Genomic DNA, 24,110 nt, shown 5'->3' with positions numbered 1-24,110 from the left:
GGGATTATACTTCTTCCCTCCGTACCATTCTGTAAGGACTCCATTCCCTTCTCCCAGTTTCTCTGTGTCCAACACATGTGCTCTAATGATGTCACCTTCCACACCAGAGCTTACAAAATGTCTTCTGTTTTCCGCAGCTAAGGGTTCCCATCCACCTTGGTTGATAGTATCCTTGACTGAGTCATTCCAATTTCCTGTGTTTCTGTCCTCACCCCTTCTGCACTCTCAGAAGTGATAGGGTCTTCACCTTTCACCCCACCAGCCCTTTCTACCAACTCTTAACGCAATCCCACAACTAAACACATCTTCTCCATCAGCATTCTGAAGGGAAAATTCCCTCTGTAATATCCTGGTTCACTCTTCTATCACCTCTACCCCCTGCTCTCATAAGAACATAAGAAATAGGAGCAGGAGTAGGCCATACGGCCCCTCGAGCCTGCTCCGCCATTCAATATGATCATGGCTGATCTGATCATGGACTCAGCTCCACTTCCCTGCCTGCTCCCCATAACCCCTTATTCCCTTATCGGTTAAGAAACTGTCTATTTCTGTCGTAAATTTATTCAATGTCCCAGCTTCCACAGCGAATTTCACAGATTCACAACCCTCAGAGAAGAAATTTCTCCTCATCTTAGTTCTAAATGGGCGGCCCCTTATTCTAAGATCATGCCCTCTAGTTCTAGTCTCCCCTATCAGTGGAAACATCCTCTCTGCATCCAGCTTGTTAAACCCCCTCATAATCTTATATGTTTCGATAAGACCACCTCTCATTCTTCTGAATTCCAATGATTAGAGGCCCAACCTACTCAACCTTTCCTCATAAGCCAACCCCCTCATCCCCAGAATCAACCTAGTGAACCTTCTCTGAACTGCCTCCAAAGCAAGCACATCCCTTTGTAAATATGGAAACCAAAACTGCACGCAGTATTCCAGGTGTGGCCTCACCAATACCCTGTACAGCTGTAACAAGACTTCCCTGCTTTTATATCCCATCCCCTTTGCAATAAAGGCCAAGATTCCATTGGTCTTCCTGATCACTTGCGGTACCTGCATACTATCCTTCTGTGTTTCATGCACAAGTACCCTCAGGTCCCACTGTACTGCAGCACTTTGCAATCTTTCTCCATTTGAATAATAACTTGCTCTTTGATTTTTTTCTGCCAAAGTGAATGACCTCACACTTTCCAACATTATACTTCATCTGCCAAATTTTTGCCCACTCACTTAGCCTGTCTATGTCCTTTTGCAGATTTTTTATGTCCTCCTCACACATTGCTTTTCCTCCCATCTTTGTATCATCAGCAAACTTGGCTACGGTACACTCAGTCCCTTCTTACAAGTCGTTAATATAGATTGTAAATAGTTGGGGTCCCAGCACTGATCCCTGCGGCACCCCACTCATTACTGATTGCCAACCAGAGAATGAACCATTTATCCTGACTCTCTGTTTTCTGTTTGTTAGCCAATCCTCTATCCATGCTCTCCTTTCCCAGCACCTTTCCATTCAAGCGCAGGAGATGCAACATCTCCCTATTCACCAATTCTCACACCACTGTCCAGGACCTCAATCACTCTTTCTGAGATGGACAACAATTTACTTTTCCTTCCTCCATCCCAGTGCACCGTACTCACTGCCTATCGTTGTCCTCCCCTCCTCCTTCAGCGACAACTGGAGCTCTCCTTCCCCATTGGAGATCTGGCCTCCTCTCCTCCTCCAGCATGTGGTGAGTACCAAGGCTGTGACCCCCCTGACCTCCCACTCTGAACCCCAGTGGGCCACTGTCCCTCCAAATGCCTGCCCCTAACCAAGCCTCGGACCACCTACCATCAAGGATGCCACTCAGCACCGAGCCTGCGGCCAACATCTCGCCGTAGGCAACTAGGCCCATACAGCAGTGCCTGGTCTCCAGTCGTCTTGGACCCCCTTGCCACTGGATCAAGACCTTGCTCTGTCAAGCCCGTGTGGTGGCCGGTGTGCAACGACCACCCCACGTTAAAAGAACTCACGCACAGGCATCTTCCACTGCTCTAACATGAAGTTCGGGACCTGGAACGTCAGGACTCTCATGGACAACTCCAACTATCTGTCCCACCTGTGACAGGGACTGTGGTTCTCGTATTGGACTGTACAGCCACCTAAGGACTCATTTTAAGAGCTGAAGCAAATCTTGCTCGATTCCGAGGGACTGCCTATGATGATGACTCACTGCCCACAGTCCGATCTCCTCTACACGGGGACATCAAGCGCAGATCAGGTGATCCCTTTGCCGAACATCTCCATTTTAGCGCTAAGTGCGACAACGAACTCTGTGTCGCTGGTCAATTCAATTCTTTGTCCCACTCCCGCTCTCACCGCTCTGACTTTGGCCGCCTTCACCGTTCCAATGCAGGCTCGAGGAGCAGCAACCAATCTTTCTGTGTTGGCTGTGGCTCAGTGGGTAGCACCCTCGCCTCTGAGTCAGCAGGTTGTGGGTTCAAGTCCCACCTCAGAGACCTGAGCACAAAAGGCAGGCTGACACTCCTGGTACAGTACTGAGGGAGTACTGCACTGTCTTTCAGTTGCGATCTTAAACTGAGGTCCCTGGCACTATTTCGAAAAAGAGCAGGGAGTTCTCCCTGCCCTGGCCAATATCGTCCCTCATCACTAAATTAGATTATCTGGTCATTATTACATCGTTGTTTGAGGGAGCTTGCTGTGCGCAAATTGGCTGCTGTGTTTCCCACATTACAACAGTGACTACGCTTCAAGAAAAAGTACTTAATTGACTGTAAAGTGCTTTGGGACATCCTGAGGTTGTGAAAGGTGCTATATAAATGCATGTTTTTCTTTTTTATTCTTTTTTGCAGCCCTCTAGCCTTAATATTGATCTCGACAACTTCAGACCTTAACTATAACTCCCATTGTCTCTCTCTGGTTGTTCCAGGGATGTGGAGGAGAGCGGGATGGTGCTTGGGGTCGAGACCCCCTGTCGAAATACCATGCAGAAGGGGTGTGGTGCCGACCAGCTCTTGTCCCCCCACTGGACCCCCGGGTGGATTTTTCATGTTTCTGTTTCGACTCTACGCCCCTTTAGTTATCCTCACACTCTCTGGGGGTGACACGGATCTTTGACGGGCGATAATGGTTTAAGAAGGGAGAAAGGGATAGACCGAGTAATTACAGGCCAGTCAGCCTAACCTCAGTGGTGGGAAAAGTATTGGAAAAAATCCTGAAGGACGGGATAAATCTTCACTTAGAAAGTCACGGATTAATCAAGGACAGTCAGCACGGATTTGTTAAGGGAAGGTCGTCTCTGACTAACTTGATTGAATTTTTCGAGGAGGTAACCAGGAGAGTCAATGAAGGCAAAGCATAGGATGTAGTGTGTATTGCTTTTAGCAAAGCATTTGATAAGGTCCCACATGGCAGACTGGTCACAAAAGTAAAAAGCCCATGGGATCCAGGGCAAAGTGGCAAGTTGGAACCAAAATTGGCTCAGAGGCAGGAAGCAAAGGATAATGGTTGATGGGTATTTTTGTGACTGGAAGGCTGTTTCCAGTGGGATTCCGCAGGGCTCAGTACTAGGTCCCTTGCTTTTTGTGATATCCATCAATGATCTTGACTTGAATGTAGGGGGTATGATTAAGAAGTTTGCAGATGATACTAAAATCGGCTGTGTGGTTGATAATGTAGAAGAAAGCTGCGGATTGCAGGAAGATATCAATCAACTTTTTAAAAAAGGAGGGAGAGAGAAAACAGAGAATTATAGACCGGTCAGCCTGACATCGGTAGTGGGTAAAATGATGGAATCAATTATTAAGGATGTCATAGCAGCGCATTTGGAAAGAGGTGACATGATAGGTCCAAGTCAACATGGATTTGTGAAAGGGAAATCATGCTTGACAAATCTTCTGGAATTTTTTGAGGATGTTTCCAGTAGAGTGGACAAGGGAGAACCAGTTGATGTGGTGTATTTGGACTTTCAGAAGGCTTTCGACAAAGTCCCACACAAGAGATTAATGTGCAAAGTTAAAGCACATGGGATTGGGGGTAGTGTGCTGACGTGGATTGAGAACTGGTTGGCAGACAGGAAGCAAAGAGTAGGAGTAAATGCGACTTTTCAGAATGGCAGGCAGTGACTAGTGGGGTACCGCAAGGTTCTGTGCTGGGGCCCCAGCTGTTTACATTGTACTTTAATGATTTAGACGAGGGGATTAAATGTAGTGTCTCCAAATTTGCGGATGACACTAAGTTGGGTGGCAGTGTGAGCTGCGAGGAGGATGCTATGAGGCTGCAGAGTGACTTGGATAGGTTAGGTGAGTGGGCAAATGCATGGCAGATGAAGTATAATGTGGATAAATGTGAGGTTATCCACTTTGGTGGTAAAAACAGAAAGACAGACTATTATCTGAATGGTGACAGATTAGGAAAAGGGGAGGTGCAATGAGACCTGGGTGTCATGGTATATCAGTCATTGAAGGTTGGCATGCAGGTACAGCAGGCGGTTAAGAAAGCAAATGGCATGTTGGCCTTCATAGCGAGGGGATTTGAGTACAGGGGTAGGGAGGTGTTACTACAGTTGTACAGGGCCTTGGTGAGGCCACACCTGGAGTATTGTGTACAGTTTTGGTCTCCTAACTTGAGGAAGGACATTCTTGCTATTGAGGGAGTGCAGCGAAGGTTCACCAGACTGATTCCCGGGATGGCGGGACTGACATATCAAGAAAGATTGGATCAACTGGGCTTGTATTCACTGGAGTTCAGAAGAATGAGAGGGGACCTCATAGAAACATTTAAAATTCTGACGGGGTTAGACAGGTTAGATGCAGGAAGAATGTTCCCAATGTTGGGGAAGTCCAGGACCAGGGGTGACAGTCTAAGGATAAGGGGTAAGCCATTTAGGACCGAAATGAGGAGAAACTTCTTCACCCAGAGAATGGTGAACCTGTGGAATTCTCTACCACAGAAAGTTGTTGAGGCCAATTCACTAAATATATTCAAAAAGGAGTTAGATGTAGTCCTTACTACTAGGGGGATCAAGGGGTATGGCAAGAAAGCAGGAATGGGGTACATGTTGCATGTTCAGCCATGAACTCATTGAATGGCGGTGCAGGCTAGAAGGGCCAAATGGCCTACTCCTGCACCTATTTTCTATGTTTCTATGTTTCTAACTGGTCAGGTGGGCAGAACAGTGGCAAATGGAATTTAATCCAGAGAAATGCGAAGTAATGCATTTTGGGAAGGACTAACAAGGAAAGGGAATACACATTAAATGGTAGGATATTGAGAAGTGTAGAGGAACAAAGGGACCTTGGAATGCATGTCCACAGATCCCTGAAAGTAGCAGGACAGGTAGATAAGGTGGTTAAGAAGGCATACGGAATGCTTGCCTTTATTAGCCGAGGCATAGAATCCAAGAGCAGGGAGGTTATGCTTGAACTGTATTAAACACTGGTTAGGCCACAGCTGGAGTACTGCATGCAGTTCTGGTCACCGCATTACAGGAAGGACGTGATTGCACTGGAGAGGGTACAGAGGAGATTTACGAGGATGTTGCCGGGAGTGGAGAATCTTAAGTTATGAGGACAGATTGGATAGGCTGGATTTGTTTTCATTGGAACAGAAGAGGCTGAGAGGAGAAGCTGGATTTGTTTTCATTGGAACAGAAGAGGCTGAGAGGAGACCTCATCGAGGTGTATAAAATTATGAGGGGCCTAGATATAGTGGATAGAAAGAGCCTATTTCCCTTAGCAGATGGATCAACAACCAGGGGGCATACATTTAAAGTAATTGGTAGAAGGTTTAGAGGGGATTTGAGGGGAACTTTCTTCACGCAGAGGGTGGTGGGGGTCTGGAACTCACTGCCTGAAAGGGTGGTAGAGGCAGAAAGCCTCACCACATTTAAAAAGTACTTGGATGTGCACCTGAAGTGCCGTAACCTACAGGGATACAGACTTAGAGCTGGAATGTGGGATTAGACTGGATAGCTCTTGGTCGGCCGGCATGAACACGGTGGGCGAAATGGCCTCCTTCTGTGCTGTAAACTTCTGTGATTCAATAGAAAAGCACATCGGGCTGCTGATTTGCTGTCGCTACCCCCGAGGCCAGTGTCACCCTCTCTGTATGCCTCCTTTTGTCTCCTGCTAATATCACTTCCGCCATATACAACAACAACTTGCATTTAAATAGCACCATTAATGTAGTAAAACGTCCCAAGGCCCTTCACAGGAGCGTTATCTCACAAAATTTGACACTGAGCCACATAAGGAGATATTAGAACAGGTAAGAGGTAGCTTTTAAGGAGGTTATTAAAGGAGGAAAGAGAGGAAGAGAGGTTTAGGGAGGGAGTTCCAGAGCTTGTTTGCCTAGGCATCTAACCATCTCTTGTTCTCCATCCAAGCACTTCACAGCTTCCTCCATTCCTGCTCCTGTGTACGTAGCTGTTTCCCTCTTTGCCCCTCTCCCCTTGCTGTGCCCTGTTTCACTCTCCAGTCCCGAGGAAGGGTCTCAGATCGAAGTCTCGACTGACTGATTTCTGTTTCCCCACAGACGCTGCCCCGAAGCCCAGGCTGTTTCCAGCTTGTTCGGGGATTTTGCGCTTGGGTTGTTCCACCTTCTGCATGCCCTATATGCTTCAGAGACATGGACTATGTCCAGGACTATGTACAGTAGGCACCTCAAAGCGCTGGCGAAGTACCACCAGTGCTGCCTCCGCAAAATCCTGCAAATCCATTGGCAGTATAGGCGCACCAACATCAGTGTTCTCTCTGAGGCCAACATCCCCCGCATTGAAGCACTGACCACACTCGATCAGTTCCGGTGGGCGGGCCACATTGTCCACATGCCCGACACTAGACTCCCGAAACAGGCACTCTACTCCGAGCTCCGTCACGGCAAGTGAGCCCCAGGAGGGCAGAGAAAACGCTTCAAGGACACCCTCAAAGCCTCCTTGAAAAAATGTAACAACCCCACCAACACCTGGGAATCCCCGGCCCAAGACCGCTCAAAGTGGAGGAGAAGCATCCGGGGGGGGCGCCGAACACCTCGGGTCTCTTCACCGGGAGCACAAACAGTGGAAGGAGCGCACGACAACCCAGGCATACTACCCACCCGTCCCTCCAACCTCCGTCTGCCCCACCTGTGACAGAGGCTGTAGGTCCCGCATTGGTCTCATCAGTCACCTTAGAGCTCATATTAGTGTGGAAGCAAGTCATCCTCGCCTCCGGGGGACTGCCTAAGAAGAAGAAGTTACCCTCGGGCCTCTCCCCCGACCCACCGCCAATCTGTCAGCCCATCGACCGCAGCTCGTTGTGTCCGTGCTACAGAAGGGTGCAATCAGCTCGTTTGACATTGTCCGGCGGAGCGGGGCTTACCTACGGACGGGAAAGAGAACAAAAGACCTTCAATGAAACAGACGGCCTGCAACATGACATTGGTGTGATGGTGGAACAATGTGATCAAAGGCAGATAGACTGATCTGGTTAGCACCGCTTGTCGAACAGAATTCGTGACTTTGAACTGCTTATGTCAAAGTAACATTGGCCTAATTTCTGACGTAGCCTGTTCAGGTCCACTTTGTTATACAGTGACTGTGAGCTCTACATCCTGCCACTGACACACAGCTCATTAATACAGGATGACTCAGCACCAGGTTCTCTCCTTGAAATCATATTCTGGAAGAAGCCATCATCGCCAATGACCCCTTTCCCGAATGTTGTCCCGTGAATTTTCCACCCTCCGTTTCAAGCTCCTGGCTCAGTGCCATATCCCCCAGGTGGCTGTAGAAGCTCTTAGCAAGAGAGCACTTGCATTTATATAGCGCCTTTCACTACCTCAGACAGTCCTAAAGCCCCTTACAGCCAATGAAGTACATTTGAAGTGTAATCACTATTGCAATGTAGGAAACCTGGCAGCCAATTTGTGCACCGCAAGCTCCCACAAATGTGATAATGCTCAGGACACCTGTTTTTTTTAGTGATGTTAGTCGAGGGATAAATATTGGAGAGGACACCAGGGATAACTCCCTTGCTCCTCTTCGAAATAATGTCATGGGATCCTTTATGTCCATCTGAGAGGGCAGACGGGGCCCCGGTTTAACGTCTCATCTGAAAGACGGCGCCTCCAGCAGTACAGCGCTCCCTCAGCACTGCACTGGAAGTGTCAGACTGGATTATGTGCTCAAGTCCCTGGAGTAGGATTTGAACCCACAACCTGCTGACTCGGAGGAGAAAGTACTACCCTCTGAGCCACAATCCAGGTGGCTCATAATGGTAACCAACTGATGATACCCCGAGCCGGCTCACGGGAAGGTCAAGGGAGGGGTATCGGATAGGGGTAACCCCCGGCTGGCACCTCCCCACTTACGGCAGCTTAGGAATTTGGAAGTGTTGGGGGGTGAGGGGGGTGAGATGGGTTCTGTAATGCCTGGATCACACCTCTGCCCATAAAGAGTCCCTGTGCTCAGAATCACCACCTCGCAATCGAAAGTGTTGACAAATATCATTCTCGATGTGGGATGAAGCCTTGCATGCCCCTCACCCACGTACAATACCGTCTTGTTAACCTGTGACCGCAGCTTTTCATTTGCTATCAAAACATCGCACACAGATATAGATACACACACAACTTGCATTTAAGTAGCGCCTTTAACATAGCAAAACGTCCCGCGGGGCTTCACAAGCACATATGAATCAACATTTGACACAGAGCCACAGAAGGCGCTATCGGAACAGATATCCAAAATAGCATGGGAATAATCGCGTCTCAAGGTAACAGAGGCATGGATGAGGGCTTCAGCAGCGGATCAGCTGAAGCGGGGGTGGAAGTAGGCAGTCTTGGCGACATCACAGTCTTGATGTGGTTGGAATCTCATCTCGGGGACCAAGATTGTGAACAGTCTGGTTCCCCCTCAGACAGTTGTCAGGGAGACGGATGGAGTCGGTGGCCAGGGAATGCAGTTTGTGGCGGGGGCCGAAGACAATGGCTTCGGTGTTCACTACATTGAGTTGGAATACATTTCTGCTCATGTAATACTGGATGTTGGACAAGCAGTGTGACTAATCAGAGACCGTGGAGGGGTCGAGAAATGTTGGTGAGGTAGAGCTGGGTGTCATCAGCGTACATGTGGAAACTGATGCTGTGTTTTCGGATGATGTCGCCAAGGGGCAACATGCAAATGAGAAATAGGAGGGGACCAAGGATAGATCCTTGGGGAACACCAGAGGTAACGATGCGGGAGTGGGAAGAGAAGCCATTGCAGGTGATTCTCTGGCTACAATTAGATAGATAAGAATGGAACCAGGAAAGTGCAGTCCCACCCAGCTGGACAATGGTGGAGAGGCGTTGGAGGATGGAGTGGTCAACCGTGTCAAAGGCTGCAGACAGGTCCAGAAGGATGTGGAGGGATAGTTTACCTTTGTCACAGTCACATAGGATGTCATTTGTAACTTTGATGAGAACTATGGCAGGGGCGGAAACCGGATTGAAAGGATTCAAACCTGGTGTTCTGGGAAAGATGGCCACGGATTTGGGAGGCGCAACACGTTCAAGGACTTTGGAGAGGAAAGGGAGGTTGGAGATGGAGCGATAGCTAGCAAGGACGGAGGGGTAAAGGATAGGTTTTCTGGAGGAGAGGGGTGATGATGGCAGATTTGAAGGGTAGGGTGACAGTACCTGAGGAGAGTGAACCGTTAACATGGAACATGGAGGCCAGGAAGGGTAGTCAGCAGTTTGGTGGGATAAGGTCAAAAGAGCAGAATGTGGGTCTCATGGACAAGATGGGCTTGGAGAGGGCACGATGGGGGACAGGAGAGAAACTAGAGAAATATTTGAGTTTAGGACTAGGGCAGGAGGAACCATAGGGGAAATTCGGCTCGGTAGGCTAGGGGAAGGCAAGGAGGTGACAGAGGCAGCTGGCAAAAATGTCCATGAGTCCCTTGCATTATTGTTGGAGATGAGGGTGGAGGAGACAGGGGTTTTAGAAGATGGTTTGTCGTGGAGAAGAGAAGCGAGGGGTTGTACTTGCATTCTAAGATGATCCTGGAATAGTGAGCAGTTTTGGTGGATGAGAACAAGTCCCGATAGTGCTTTATGTGGTTCACCCAGACCTGGCTCCAGATGGTTAAGCTAGTTGTTCACCTTGGACAATATAGTCTATGTCCCTTGGACTTAAGGGAGCGGAGATGAGAGCTGTACCAGGGGAATGACCAGGGTGAGAAAGAGTCATTATTTTAATGGGGACCTAGCTGGAGGTGAGGGTGTGATTGAGCAGATCAGTAGCTGCAGAAATGCCATGGCGAAGGAAAGGCCAAAGGCTGGAGTGTTGGGAATTTGAAGATACAGTTGTAAATGACTTGGGGAGAGTTTTTTTTCCAGAGGCAGACACAGGAGGAAGTGGGGTTGAGAGAGGGAAGGGGGTGTGGGCAGAGAGTGACGCAAGGAAGTAATCAGAGATGACTGACACGATGGGAGTAGTGAGGCCGCATGAAATGGCGAGCTAGGGGGAGAGACAGTGAATGTGGGTTGGGGAGTTTATATAGCGAGAGAGATTTAGGGAGAATAGAGGGGCAGTGAACTCAGAGGAGAGAGAGCATGATGAGTTGAGATGGAGGTTACATAGAATTACATCAGATATACGGCCCAACCAGTCCATGCCGGTGTTTATGCTCCACTCGAGCCTCCTCCCGTCTTTCCTCATCTAAATCTATCAGCATAACCCTCTATTCCCTTCTCCCTCATATGCTTGTCTAAACCTCCCCTTAAATGCATCGATACTATTCGCTTCAACGACTCCCTGTAGTAATGAGTTCCATATTCTCATCACTCTTTGGGCAAAGAAGTGTCTTCTGAATTCACTATTGGATTTCTTGGTGACTATCTTATATTGATGGCCTCTTCCCCACAAGTGGCAACATTCTCTCTGTATCCACTTTATCAAAACCTTTCGTAATTTTAAAGACCTCTATTTGGTCACCCCTCGGTCTTTTTTCAAGAGGAAAGAGGACCCAGCCTGTTCATCCTTTCCTGATAGGTGTAACTTCGCATTTCATTGTCTGCACCCTCTCTAGTGCCTCTATATCCGTTTTATAATATGGCAACTAGAACTGTACACAGTACTCTAAATGTGGTCTAACCAATGTTCGATACAAGTTTAGCATAACTTCTCTACGTTTCAATTCTCTACCTCTGGAAATAAACCCTGGTGCCAGGTTTGCTTTTGTTATTGCCTATTAACCTGCGTCGCTAATTTTAGTAATTTGTGTATTTGTACTCCCCGGTTGAAATCTCCGAGGATGAGAAGTCACTTGGTGCAGAGGCTGAGGGAGGAAGACAGTGAAGATATCTCAGTGAGAAACTTGGCATGGTACTTGGGTGGGCAATAGAGGATGCGTATTTTGAATGAGAGATGAGATGGTTGGAACATGGTGAGATATTCAAAGGTGGAGAAGCTGCCAAAGGGGGACAGACTAAGGTATGATGTGGTGACAAGGACTGCTACACACACACAGACACACACACACAGACACAGACACACACACACACACACAGACACACACACACACACACAGACATACGCACACACACAGGCACATACATTCACAGGCACACAGACATGCACACGCACACACAGGCACACACATACACACACGCATATACACACACGCATACACACACACACACACACGTGCGTGCGCAGACATACACACACAGACATACACACGTACACATGCGCACATTCACACACACGTGCACACATACATACACACAGGCACACACACGTGCACATATACGTACATACAGACACACACAGACATACACATACACACATGGACAAACACACACGTGTGCGCACAGACATATACACACACATGCACACACGTGCGCACGCACAGACATACACACAAAACAACAACTTGTATAACATATATATATATATATATATATATATATAGAGCCTTTAATATACTAAAACTTTCTCAGGCACCTCATAGGAGAGTTATCAATCAAAATTTGACACCGAGCCAGATAAGGAGATATTAAGGCAGATGACCAAAAGTTTGATCAAAGAATTAGGTTTTAAGGTGCGTCTTAAAAGAGGAAAGAGAGGCGGAGAGGTCCAGAGCTTGGGGCCTCGGCAGCTGAAGGCACATCCATCAATGGTTGAGTGATTATAATCAGGGGTGATCAAGAGGTCAGAATTAGAGTGCAGATATCTCGGAGGGGGTCGTGGGGCTGGAGGAGATTACAGAGATAGGGAGGGTTAAGGCCATGGAGGGATTTGAAAACAAGGATGATAATTTTAAAATTGAGGCGTTACTTAACCGGGAGCCAATGTAGGTCAGTGAGCACAGGGGTGATGGGTGAACGGTGCGAGTTAGGATACGGGCAGCCGAATTTTAGATGACCTCAAGTTTATGGAGGGTGCAAGGTGGGAGGCCGGCCAGGTTGGAATAGTCAAGTCTAGAGATAGCAAAGTCATGGATGAGGGTTTCAGCAGCAGATGAGCTGAGGCTGGGGTGGAGTTGGGCGATGTTACGGAGGTGGAAATAGGTGATCTTAGTGATGGAAAGGATATGTGGTCGGAAGCTTATCTCAGAGTTAAATACAGCACCAAGGTTGCAAACAGTCACAAGTACACAGATATACACAGGTACACATGCGTGCACACGCATGCACCTTCCTTGCAGCTTGCTAAGCTGGTAACCACGGCAACTGGTCTCAGCACTATAATATCAGAAATTACTGCTCAGCAGACCATAAAAAGAGGAGGGCAGAGAGAGTGAGAGAGCGAGCGAGACAGGGGGTTCAAAGAGAGAGAGAGAGAGAGCGAGACAGGGGTTTCAGAGAGAGAGAGAGAGAGACACGGGGTTCAGAGAGAGAGAGAGACACGGGTTCAGAGGGAGGGAGAGAGAGGGAGAGAGACAGACAGGGGATTCAGAGAGAAGGAGAGAGAGCAAGACAGGGTTTTCAGAGAGAAGGAGAGAGAGCAAGACAGGGTTTTCAGAGAGAGAGAGAGAGACACGGGGTTCAGAGAGAGAGTGAGACAGGGAGTTCAGAGAGTGACACGGGGTTCAGAGAGAGAGAGAGAGAGAGACGGGGGTTCAGAGAGAGAGAGTGAAACAGGGGGTTCAGAGAGAGAGAGTGAGACAGGGAGTTCAGAGAGTGACACGGGGTTCAGAGAGAGAGAGAGAGAGACGGGGGTTCAGAGTGAGAGAGTGAGACAGGGGGTTCAGAGAGAGAGAGAGACACGGGGTTCAGAGAGAGAGAGAGAGAGACTGGGGTTCAGAGAGAGAGTGACACGGGGTTCAGAGAGAGAGAGAGAGAGAGTGAGACAGGGGTTCAGAGAGAGAGAGTGAGACAGGGGGTTCAGAGAGAGAGAGAGAGACACGGGGTTGAGAGAGAGAGACAGAGACAGGGAGTTCAGAGAGAGAGTGACACAGGGTTCAGAGAGAGAGAGAGAGTGAGACAGGGGGTTCAGAGAGAGAGAGACAGGGGGTTCAGAGAGAGAGAGCGAGAGACAGGGGGTTCAGAGAGAAGGAGAGAGAGTGAGACAGGGGGTTCAGAGAGAGAGTGAGACAGGGGGTTCAGACAAAGAGAGACACTGGGTTCAGAGAGAGAGAGAGAGAGAGAGACAGGGGATTCAGAGAGAGAGAGAGAGAGAGAGAGACAGGGGGTTCAGAGAGAGAGAGAGAGAGAGAGAGAGAGAGAGACAGGGGGTTCAGAGAGAGAGAGATAGAGACAGACAGACAAGGGGTTCAGAGAGAGAGAGAGAGAGAGAGCAAGACAGGGGGTTCAGAGAGAGAGAGAGACGGGATAGAGAGAGAGAGAGAGAGTGAGACAGGGAGTTCAGAGCGAGAGAGAGAAAGAGAGGCAAGGGGTTCAGAGCGAGAGAGACACGGGGTTGAGAGAGAGAGAGCGAGACAGGGGGTTCAGAGACAGAGATAGAGAGAGAGAGACAGACAGACAGAGACAGGGGTTTCAGAGAGAGAGAGAGACACAGGGTTGAGAGAGACAGGGGGTTCAGATAGAGAAAGAGAGAGCAAGACAGGGGGTTCAGAGAGAGAGAGACACGGGGTTCAGAGAGAGAGAGTGAGACAGGGAGTTCAGAGAGTGACACGGGGTTCAGAGAGAGAGAGAGAGACGGGGGTTCAGAGTGAGAGAGTGAGACAGGGGGTTCAGAGAGAAAGAGAGACACGGGGTTCAGAGAGAGAGAGAGAGAGACTGGGGTTCAGAGAGAGAGTGACACGGGGTTCAGAGAGAGAGAGAGAGAGAGAGTGAGACAGGGGTTCAGAGAGAGAGAGTGAGACAGGGGGTTCAGAGAGAGAGAGAGAGACACGGGGTTGAGAGAGAGAGAGACAGGGAGTTCAGAGAGAGAGTGACACAGGGTTCAGAGAGAGAGAGAGAGTGAGACAGGGGGTTCAGAGAGAGAGACAGGGGGTTCAGAGAGAGAGAGAGCGAGAGACAGGGGGTTCAGAGAGAAGGAGAGAGAGTGAGACAGGGGGTTCAGAGAGAGAGTGAGACAGGGGGTTCAGACAAAGAGAGACACTGGGTTCAGAGAGAGAGAGAGAGACAGGGGATTCAGAGAGAGAGAGAGAGAGATAGAGAGACAGGGGGTTCAGAGAGAGAGAGAGAGAGAGAGAGAGACAGGGGGTTCAGAGAGAGAGAGATAGAGACAGACAGACAAGGGGTTCAGAGAGAGAGAGAGAGAGAGAGAGAGCAAGACAGGGGGTTCAGAGAGAGAGAGAGACGGGATAGAGAGAGAGAGAGAGAGTGAGACAGGGAGTTCAGAGCGAGAGAGAGAAAGAGAGTCAAGGGGTTCAGAGCGAGAGAGACACGGGGTTGAGAGAGAGAGAGCGAGACAGGGGGTTCAGAGACAGAGATAGAGAGAGAGAGACAGACAGACAGAGACAGGGGTTTCAGAGAGAGAGAGAGACACAGGGTTGAGAGAGACAGGGGGTTCAGATAGAGAAAGAGAGAGCAAGACAGGGGGTTCAGAGAGAGAGAGACACGGGGTTCAGAGAGAGAGAGTGAGACAGGGAGTTCAGAGAGTGACACGGGGTTCAGAGAGAGAGAGAGAGAGAGACGGGGGTTCAGAGTGAGAGAGTGAGACAGGGGGTTCAGAGAGAAAGAGACACGGGGTTCAGAGAGAGAGAGAGAGAGAGAGACTGGGGTTCAGAGAGAGAGTGAACCGGGGTTCAGAGAGAGAGAGAGAGAGAGTGAGACAGGGGTTCAGCGAGAGAGTGAGACAGGGGGTTCAGAGAGAGAGAGAGAGACACGGGGTTGAGAGAGAGAGAGAGAGAGCGAGAGACAGGGAGTTCAGAGAGAGAGTGACACAGGGTTCAGAGAGAGAGAGAGAGTGAGACAGGGGGTTCAGAGAGAGAGAGACAAGGGGTTCAGAGAGAGAGAGAGACATGGGATTCAGAGAGAAGGAGAGAGTGTGAGACAGGGGGTTCAGAGAGAGAGTGAGACAGGGGGTTCAGACAAAGAGAGACACTGGGTTCAGAGAGAGAGAGAGAGAGACAGGGGGTTCAGAGAGAGAGAGAGAGAGACAGGGGGTTCAGAGAGAGAGAGAGAGACAGGGGGTTCAGAGAGAGAGAGAGATAGAGACAGACAGACAGACAAGGGGTTCAGAGAGAGAGAGAGAGAGAGCAAGACAGGGGGTTCAGAGAGAGAGAGACGGGTTAGAGAGAGAGAGAGAGAGAGACTGGGGTTCAGAGAGAGAGTGAACCGGGGTTCAGAGAGAGAGAGAGAGAGAGAGAGAGAGAGAGAGAGAGTGAGACAGGGGTTCAGCGAGAGAGTGAGACAGGGGGTTCAGAGAGAGAGAGAGAGACATGGGGTTGAGAGAGAGAGAGAGAGAGAGAGACAGGGAGTGCAGAGAGAGAGTGACACAGGGTTCAGAGAGAGAGAGAGAGAGAGTGAGACAGGGGGTTCAGAGAGAGAGAGACAAGGGGTTCAGAGAGAGAGAGAGACAGGGGGTTCAGAGAGAAGGAGAGAGAGTGAGACAGGGTGTTCAGAGAGAGAGTGAGACAGGGGGTTCAGACAAAGAGAGACACTGGGTTCAGAGAGAGAGAGAGACAGGGGGTTCAGAGAGAGAGAGAGAGACAGGGGGTTCAGAGAGAGAGAGAGAGACAGGGGGTTCAGAGAGAGAGAGAGAGACAGGGGGTTCACAGAGATAGAGAGATAGAGACAGACAGACAGACAAGGGGTTCAGAGAGAGAGAGAGCAAGACAGGGGGTTCAGAGAGAGAGAGACGGGTTAGAGAGAGAGAGAGAGAGAGACTGGGGTTCAGAGAGAGAGTGAACCGGGGTTCAGAGAGAGAGAGAGAGAGAGAGAGAGAGTGAGACAGGGGTTCAGCGAGAGAGTGAGACAGGGGGTCCAGAGAGAGAGAGAGAGAGACACGGGGTTGAGAGAGAGAGAGAGAGAGAGAGAGACAGGGAGTGCAGAGAGAGAGTGACACAGGGTTCAGAGAGAGAGAGAGAGAGAGAGTGAGACAGGGGGTTCAGAGAGAGAGAGACAAGGGGTTCAGAGAGAGAGAGAGACAGGGGGTTCAGAGAGAAGGAGAGAGAGTGAGACAGGGTGTTCAGAGAGAGAGTGAGACAGGGGGTTCAGACAAAGAGAGACACTGGGTTCAGAGAGAGAGAGAGACAGGGGGTTCAGAGAGAGAGAGAGACAGGGGGTTCAGAGAGAGAGAGAGAGACAGGGGGTTCAGAGAGAGAGAGAGAGAGACAGGGGGTTCACAGAGATAGAGAGATAGAGACAGACAGACAGACAAGGGGTTCAGAGAGAGAGAGAGAGAGAGAGCAAGACAGGGGGTTCAGAGAGAGAGAGAGACGGGTTAGAGAGAGAGAGAGAGAGAGAGTGAGACAGGGAGTTCAGAGCGAGAGAGAGAGAGAGGCAACGGGTTCAGAGCGAGAGAGACACGGGGTTGAGAGAGAGAGAGAGAGAGAGTGAGACAGGGGGTTCAGAGACAGAAATAGAGAGAGAGACAGACAGACAGAGACGGGGTTTCAGAGAGAGAGAGAAACAGGGTTGAGCGAGAGAGAGAGAGACAGTGCGTTCAGATAGAGAAAGAGAGAGCAAGACAGGGGGTTCAGAGAGAGAGACACGGGGTTCAGAGAGAGCAAGACGGGGGGTTGAGAGAGAGAGAGAGAGAGAGAGAGAGTGAGACAGGAGGTTCAGAGAGAGAGAGAGAGAGAGACAGGGGGTTCAGAGAGAGACATGGGTTTCAGAGAGAGAGCGAGAGAGCGTGACAGAGAGGGTTCAGAGAAAGAGAGGAGAGAGAGAGAGAGACAGAGGATTCAGAGAGAGACAGACATGGGATTCAGAGAGAGCGAGTGAGACAGAGGGTTCAGAGAGAGAGAGTGAGACGGGGGTTCAGAGAGAGAGAGTGAGACGGGGGTTCAGAGAGAGAGAGAGAGAGTGAGACGGAGTTCAGAGCGAGAGAGAGAGTGAGACAGAGGGTTCAGAGTGAGAGAGAGGGTGAGACAGAGGGTTCAGAGCGAGAGAGAGGAGAGAGAGTGAGATAGAGGGTCCAGAGAGAGTCAGACATGGAATTCAGAGAGAGCAAGACAGGGGGTTGAGATAGAGAGAGCGAGAGAGAGTGTGAGACAGAGGGTTCAGAGAGATAGAGAGAGACAGGAGGTTCAGAGAGAGACACGGGTTTCAGAGAAAGAACGAGAGAGTGAGACAGAGGGTTCAGAGAGAGAGAGAGAGAGAGGAGAGAGAGTGAGACAGCGGGTTCAGAGAGAGACAGACATGAGATTCAGAGAGAGAGAGAGAGAGTGAGACAGAGGGTTCAGAGAGAGAGAGAGAGAGAGAGACAGGGGGTTCAGAGAGAGAAAGAGAGCAAGACAGGGGGTTCAGAGAGAGAGAGACATGGGGTTCAGAGAGAGAGAGCAAGACAGGGAGTTGAGAGAGAGAGAGAGAGTGAGAGTGTGAGACAGGGGGTTCAGAGAGAGAGAGAGAAAGAGAGATAGTGGGTTCAGAGAGAGACATGGGTTTCAGAGAGAGAACGAGACAGAGTGTTCAGAGAGAGAGAGGAGAGAGAGTGAGACAGAGGGTTCAGACAGAGACAGACATGGGATTCAGAGAGAGAGAGTGAGACAGAGGGTTGAGAGAGAGACAGGGGGTTCAGAGAGCGAGATAGAGAGAGTGAGACAGAGGGTTCAGAGAGAGAGAGTGAGACGGAGGTTCAGAGAGAGAGAGTGAGACGGGGGTTCAGAGAGAGAGAGTGAGACGGGGTTCAGAGAAAGAGAGAGTGAGACAGAGGGTTCAGAGCGAGAGAGTGTGACAGAGGGTTCAGAGTGAGAGAGAAGAGAGAGAGTGAGACAGAGGGTTCAGAGAGAGACAGACATGGGATTCAGAGAGAGAGAGTGAGACAGAGGGTTCAGCGAGAGAGAGACAGGGGTTCAGAGAGAAAGAGAGAGAGTGTGAGACAGGGGGTTCAGAGAGAGAGAAGAGAGTGTGAGACAGGGGGTTCAGAGAGAGAGAGAGTGAGATGGGGGTTCAGAGAGCGAGAGTGAGACGGGGGTTCAGAGAGAGAGAGAGACACGGGGTTCAGAGAGAGAGAGAAAGTGAGACAGGGTGTTCAGGGTGAGAGAGAGAGAGAGAGAGAGAGACACGGGGTTTAGAGGGAGAGAGAGGAGCAGAAAGAGTGGCGGGGCTGAGAGAAATGGCACACAGAGAGAGGGGCAGAGAAAAAGAGAGATGGAGAGAGAGAGGACAGAGAGAGGGGTAGTGAGAGAAGGAAAGAGAGGACAGAGAGGGGAATTGAGAGAGAGGACAGAGAGAGCGGGAGTAAGAGAGGGCAGATAGAGAGGGGGAGTGAGAAAGGGAGAGAGTGTGGACAGAGAGAGGAGATTGAGAAAGAGGGAGATTGAAAGAGGGCCGAGAGAGATGGATTGAGAGGGCAGAATGAGGGGATTGAGAGAGAGAGGGCATAGAGAGAGGGGTCGTGAAAGAAGGAGCGAGGTAGAGATAGGAGGAGTGAGTGAGGGAGAGAGGACAGAGAGAGGGAGATTGAGAGAGATAGGAGAGAGAGAGCGGGGGGCGGTGCGAGAGGGAGGGCAGAGAAAGAGGAATGAGTGAAGGGAATTGAGAGAGAGTGGGGTGAGAGGAGTGAGAGCGAGTGTTGGAGGGCGTGACCGATTGGTGCAGAGACGCCAGCAGTGTGAAAGATTAACAGTTAGATAGCATAAAGCATGATGGGATGTGTACTGACTGCAGCAATACCCAGGGGAGTCTTGTGCCTCACCCTGTAGTTGGGGACCCAGTGCCGGACCAGCTGCCTGAGAGAATGTGCTGAGCGCGGGAAGGGTTAGTCAAGGAGACTGTGACAGCTGTGGCACATGCTAAAGGCAACTGAAATACTGGCAAACCGCTTCAAAACGCATCGACTCGCTGTGTTATAATGATTACCATCTCATGATTAAAACATGTCTTATTTTGCATATTTTTCTTTGCCGTCTTATTAGATCATGAATTACAACAGCGAATGAATGGTACAGTCCTTAGAATTTACACTGTGCTTTCAGTATTCCTGCAAAGCTGCTCCCCTGCTGCAGAATAAATTCCCTTCGTGGACCTGTTTGTGTGAATCGTGAAAGTGTCACCGTTCCTCCCGCACTCTCATCGCAACTCATTGAGTTCCTTTTATTCTGTCAGGTTTCTCTCATCGGACCCCTCCCCCTCCTTTTCACTTCCCTTTCTCTTCTTCCCCCATCCCCTTTCCTCTCCTCCCTCCCTACCTTCTCCCCGTCCCCTTTCCTTTCCCCCTCTCTCTCTCTCTCTCTCTCTCTCCCTAGCTTCTTACTCCCTCTCTCCATCCCGCTCCATCACTCTCGGTTTTCCCTTCTCCTCACCTCTCTTCTTTTACATAAGAACATAACATAAGAACATAAGAATTAGGAACAGGAGTAGGCCATCTAGCCCCTCGAGCCTGCTCCGCCATTCAACAAGATCATGGCTGATCTGGCCGTGGACTCAGCTCCACTTACCCGCCCGCTCCCCGTAACCCTTAATTCCCTTATTGGTTAAAAATCTATCTATCTGTGATTTGAATACATTCAATGAGCTAGCCTCAACTGCTTCCTTGGGCAGAGAATTCCACAGATTCACAACCCTCTGGGAGAAGAAATTCCTTCTCAATTCATTTTTAAATTGGCTCCCCCGTATTTTGAGGCTGTGCCCCCTAGTTCTAGTCTCCCCGACCAGTGGAAACAACCTCTCTGCCTCTATCTTGTCTATCCTTTTCATTATTTTAAATGTTTCTATAAGATCACCCCTCATCCTTCTGAACTCCAACGAGTAAAGACCCAGTCTACTCAATTTATCATCATAAGGTAAACCTCTCATCTCCGGAATCAGCCTAGTGAATCGTCTCTGTACCCCCTCCAAAGCTAGTATATCCTTCCTTAAGTAAGGTGACCAAAACTGCACGCAGTACTCCAGGTGTGGCCTCACCAATACCCTGTACAGTTGCAGCAGGACCTCCCTGCTTTTGTATTCTATCCCTCTCGCAATGAAGGCCAACATTCCATTCGCCTTCCTGATTACCTGCTGCACCTGCAAACTAACTTTTTGGGATTCATGCACAAGGAGCCTTGTAAATGTCTGGTGTGTCATCCAGGTCGGGTGGCACGGATAAATGTTTTATGTTTTGCAGGTAGACTCTAAAAGAGTTTCATGCACAAGGACCCCAGGTCCCTCTGCACCGCAGCATGTTGTAATTTCTCCCCATTCAAATAATATTCCCTTTTACTGTTTTTTTCCCAAGGTGGATGACCTCACACTTTCCGACATTGTATTCCATCTGCCAAACCTTAGCCCATTCGCTTAACCTATCTAAATCTCTTTGCAGCCTTTCTGTGTCCTCTACACAACCCGCTTTCCCACTAATCTTTGTGTCATCTGCAAATTTTGTTACACTACACTCTGTCCCCTCTTCCAGGTCATCTATGTATATTGTAAACAGTTGTGGTCCCAGCACTGATCCCTGTGGCACACCACTAACCACCGATTTTCAACCCGAAAAGGACCCATTTATCCCGACTCTCTGCTTTCTGTTAGCCAGCCAATTCTCGATCCATGCAAATACATTTCCTCTGACTCCGCGTACCTTTATTTTCTGCAGTAACCTTTTGTGTGGCACCTTATCGAATGCCTTTTGGAAATCTAAATACACCACATCCATGGTGTATTGCTTCCCCTTTCTTCTCTCCCCTTATTTCTTCTTCTCGTTCCCCTTCTCCCTCTCTCTCCCTTTTCACATCCAGCCCCTTCCCTTTCTCCCCCTCTCTCCCCTTCTCGCTAATTCCATTCTTTTTCACCTCCTTTCTCCCTTCTCTCCCTCCCCTTCTCTCTCTCTCCCCTCCCTCTTCCATCTCTCCCCTCCCTCTTCCATCTCTCTCTCTCCCCTCCCTCTTCCATCTCCCTCTCTCTCTCCTCCCTCTTCCATCTCTCTCTCTCTCTCTCTCTCTCTCTCCCCTTCTCTCCTCCCTCTCCCCTTTCCTTTCTCTTAACTGGAGAGAAAAACGGACAAAAAAGCCAGAGCTGACATAACGTCAGTGACGAAGGGGCCAGTGGTATTGTCAGTAAAGTTATTTTCACACGATAGTTCCCTTGCTCTGCCAGCCCTCTGACCTCTCGCCGGAAAGGGCATCCTTCATGGTGAGTTTAGAAGGTGGGTGCTGCTAAGTTAGTCAGCTGTGAGAGCCTCACATCTGACCTCGTGTAATATCCACCCACGGACTTCTCAGTAGGGCGGAACGTCAGCTGGTTTAGACCCTCCTCAGTAGACGGACCAATCACAGATTGAGTCACCAGGGAAGTGAGGCATGTGAGTGCTGCATGCTGGGTAAATTCGTGGCTGATTAAAGTCCACCAGTGTTAATAGAAACATAGAAAATAGGTGCAGGAGTAGGCCATTCAGCCCTTCTAGCCTGCACCGCCTTTCAATGAGTTCATGGCTGAACATGAAACTTCAGTACCCCCTTCCTGCTTTCTCATGGAGTGAATCCTGAAAAAACACACCACTGATCTGTGAGGAGCCCATGTGTTTGTGAGCTGGGGGATGAAAGAGGTGTTTAATCTGTAATGTTTAATTTAATCCAAAACTCGGCTGCCCCCATGTCTTAACTCGCACCAAGTCCCACTCACCCATCATGTGCTCGCTGACCTACATTGGCTCTCGGTTAAGCATCGCCTCGATTTCAAAATTCTCATCCTTGTTTACAAATCCCTCCATGGCCTCACCCCTCCCTATCTCTGTCATCTTTATCAGCCTCACAACCCCCCGAGATGTCTGCGTTCCTCTAATTCCGCCCTCTTGAGCATTCCTGATTATAATCGCGTAACCATTGGTGGCCGTGCCTTCTGCTGCCTGGGCCCCAAGCTCTAGAACTCCCTCCCTAAACCCTTCTGCCTCTCTACCTCTCTTTCCTCCTTTAAGACGCTCCTTAAAACATACCTCTTTCACCTGCACTAATTTTTCCTTATGCGGCTTGTGGTCAAATTTTTAGTCGTATAATACTTCTGTGAAGTGGCTTGGGATGTTTTACTATGTTAAAAGCGCTATATAAATACAGGTTGTTGTAATATCTCAACCCTGGCCCAGTCAGCCTCTGGAGATTGTATTGCACTCAGCATATTGACTCGCTTGTAGGGAATCAGCAGCCTGTCTGCAATCACCAGCTGCATCACTTTGAGCAACGTACAGCTATTGCCCAATCTAGTGGCCCACCATTTCGATGTAACGTCCCCCTCACCCACAGATACCTGCTCCCCCCCCGCTGTTCACCGCATCTGTCAGCCGTCCATCCATCGGAAAGGCTCAGGCCCCCTCACCACCAACCTCTTCCAGAACCTTCTCCCCGAATCTCAATTCTAAGACAAACACAAATTTCTACAAACCTGCCAACAGTCACAACACGAGCCTGCAGTTCAGCGTTTCCGCGGCAACAGGAGCCCCTCAATTGTCCAGGGCGCGAGAAAATGGATAATCCTGAGCGAGCAAAGGGACAGAGAGGCTGTCTGCCAGGGTCCCTTTCGGTTACTTCCCTTTATCCCTCAGCTTCATTTTTCCTGGAGGTTTTTTTGTCGGGGGTGTGGGGGGTGGGGGGGGGTCTGCTAGCCCCCTTTTATTATTTCCATCTTCTTTACCCAGCTGTCTCAGTACCTCAGATCCTCCCAAGGTCAAGCCATCATCTTGTTCCCTGCTCTTTAATGTCCCCATAGGAGGAAGGTGCCCCATAGATATGACCCCCCCCCCCCCCGCCGCCACGGCCCAATTCTCAGTGTTCCCCATTCTGCGGCAAGGATTGTTGATGCACACTTGCACTCACCAGCGCACTATCCATTTACACGCTGACAGCCACACTGCTCGGTACACACTCACTATAGAATAGAAACATAGAAACATAGAAAATAGGTGCAGGAGTAGGCCATTCGGCCCTTCTAGCCTGCACCGCCATTCAATGAGTTCATGGCTGAACATGCAACTTCAGTACCCCATTCCTGCTTTCTCACCATACCCCTTGATTCCCCTAGTAGTAAGGACTTCATCTAACTCCTTTTTGAATATATTTAATGAATTGGCCTCAACAACTTTCTGTGGGAGAATAGAAAAAATTCTTGGGTAAACTGAGGGCTCGTCCGGGATTTGAACCCGGGACCTCTCGCAAATTTCAAGCAATAACCCCGAAGCGAGAATCATACCCCTAGACCAACGAGCCAACTAAAGTTAATGTCAGAAGTGGGATTCGAACCCACGCCCCTAGAAAGGGACCAGAATACACCAACCTTTGGTAAGGTAAGGATTAACAGTCCTTGAGTCTGGCGCCTTAGACCACTCGGCCATCCTGACACATCTGTCACACCATCTGTTTACATACTCACACTCACTACCACACCCAGCTACACACTCATGCTTGCTGCGACACCACTCATTAACACGCTCAAACTCACTGTCACAGCAACCAGGAGCATACACACAGTATCACACCATCCATTATCACATTAAACACTGCCACAACGCCTGTTAGCACACGCGTTGTGAATCTTTAGAATTCTTTGCCCCAGAGGGCTGTAGGTGCTCCGTCTCTAAGTATATTCAAGGCTGAGATCGATAGATTTT

At 49.5% G+C, this 24,110-nt stretch overlaps 2 non-coding genes across 2 annotated transcripts; both read right to left on the bottom strand.

Moving 5' to 3' along the window:
* Positions 1 to 23,621: 23,621 nt before the first annotated feature.
* Positions 23,622 to 23,709, bottom strand: trnap-cgg (transfer RNA proline (anticodon CGG)). Its single transcript is given in 2 exon segments — positions 23,622 to 23,657; positions 23,674 to 23,709. It is a non-coding gene; the product is annotated as a tRNA-Pro (tRNA).
* Positions 23,710 to 23,721: 12 nt separating this feature from the next.
* Positions 23,722 to 23,840, bottom strand: trnal-caa (transfer RNA leucine (anticodon CAA)). Its single transcript has 2 exons — positions 23,803 to 23,840; positions 23,722 to 23,767 (listed from the first exon to the last, which is right to left on the bottom strand). It is a non-coding gene; the product is annotated as a tRNA-Leu (tRNA).
* Positions 23,841 to 24,110: the final 270 nt, after the last annotated feature.

This window comes from Pristiophorus japonicus, chromosome 8, assembly GCF_044704955.1.
Source record: "Pristiophorus japonicus isolate sPriJap1 chromosome 8, sPriJap1.hap1, whole genome shotgun sequence".
In the NCBI taxonomy this organism is placed as follows: domain Eukaryota; kingdom Metazoa; phylum Chordata; class Chondrichthyes; family Pristiophoridae; genus Pristiophorus; species Pristiophorus japonicus.
Note: the sequence above shows the minus strand (reverse complement) of the source record. Positions and strands in the feature narration are given on the sequence as shown.